Raw genomic sequence first — 1,996 nt, forward strand, 5'->3', positions numbered from 1 at the left:
TGAATTTTAAATTAGATTTTTATAAATATAAATAATAAGTAAGTATTTTGCTTACAAAAGCAGTCTACCGGTAATTTTATTTAAACTTGTATTTTTTTATTATTGATATATTAAAATTATTTATTGGATATCACTCTTATTTTTTCCACAAAGATTCAGCCCGATCTATACAATAAAACTAAATGAAAATAAACTATTGATTCTAAATTAAAGTATGTGTATTTTATTATAATTATTCTATCTATCATGTTTAAATATTATATTTACATGATACAACTTTTTTTGTGTACATTAGATTTTTATCTTTATTTTTTTATTATTTTCAGTATCAATTTTCACTCATACATTGTTTTTTGACTTTTTTAATAACAATAAATCTAGACTCTTTAATAAATTATAAAAAAAATTTGGGGTTCTAGTTTTTATTATTTTTTAGTTTGACAGGTTTGGTTAACAACAAAGGTAACACAATCAACAAATACAAAATAATAAGTAAAACACCAGACTAAAATCAATTTGTAAATCAGTGACAATATTAAATTATTATAAACTATCACACAACTTACATAAATATTTAAATATTTATGCATGTGATTAGAAAAATCTATAATACAATTATTGTTTTCGACCATCGTGACGCATTGGGGTAATCTGCTTTTTTATCTAAATTTCATCTAAATAAGTAAATAAATAAATAATTAAATTAATATTCTTTCAGATAAAGCACATATTAAGAAACACTAGAGTTCATATGGAATTTGAACAAAAGTCTTTTAGGTATTAGTTACTAACTTTTATCACTGATTTTAAGAAAATCACTACATATTTTTTTGTGGGTTTAAGCAAAATTAAAAAACATATGCTTAAATAATAAATAAACTTAAAATGTAAATTTACATCCAAATAAAATTTTAAATGTGTAACAATTAAGCAAACATAATCAACAACTACTAAGTAAGTAGTGAAACACCATACTGAAATCAGTTTGTATATCAGTGACATAAAATTTAATAATTATAAACTAATAATACAGCCTTTAATCTAGCTTGATTTTATTAAAATGATTTATCACGATATTCATCCGTGATATGTGGAAAATTTAGGAGAATCTAATAATCCAAATGAATTTAATAATGTGTACGTAGATACATAGTACGATTTAAAAATACATCATTAGAGTCAGTATTATATAAATAAATCACTGGATAAAGGAAGTCGCAACATCAGTTATACACTCAAGCAAATTAACTACTTTATGATCACCTTAGAAATATGTTATCATTAGTATTTTGTAAGAAAACATGTTTTATAATAAAATTGGGTCTTAAATTTATATTTATACATTTATAATTTGTAAAAATTAAAAATATTTTATTTTACTTTTTCATTGAAGAGTTATTAATTAGTTTAAAAGACGCTTTAACTGCTATTAGATTATTTCTGTTGAATCAAATACTCCTAAACTATTGATAATTAATTTTATTTCTGGATTTCTCGATAAATAAAATATTAATATTAAATAAAGTCTTAGTCAAAATATTACTAATTATCAAAAAATAATAAACATGTATCTAGCTGTTTTTATAAAATTTTATTTTATATTTTTAATGATCAAGGTGAACAAAATTAATTTTAACATATTAAAATAAGTAAGAGGCATATTTGTAAGTACAATTTAACGAGCCGGATGTGCAACGTCAAGTTTCAGTAATAATTAATAATATTTCATACAACATATAAAATCCATACTTTTTGCATTGCTGAAATTTTCTGTTACATCAAATAACATATCATTCGTTTTCATGTTATCCATAAAATCGCTTCACGTGCTCACTTTGAAATTACAATAATAAAAAACGGGTTAAGGATACAAGTAAACGGTCAGGTATAGAAATGCAAAAATTCTTTATCGAGGAACTGAAGTTTTGCGTGCTAGGATGGTAATGATGAAGAGTGGAGGATATCAGTATAAGTAAGGCAGCACCTACTATTTTCC

This window comes from Plectrocnemia conspersa, unplaced genomic scaffold, assembly GCF_051122295.1.
Source record: "Plectrocnemia conspersa isolate PC_06_02 unplaced genomic scaffold, ASM5112229v1 ptg000003l, whole genome shotgun sequence".
Taxonomy (NCBI): domain Eukaryota; kingdom Metazoa; phylum Arthropoda; class Insecta; order Trichoptera; family Polycentropodidae; genus Plectrocnemia; species Plectrocnemia conspersa.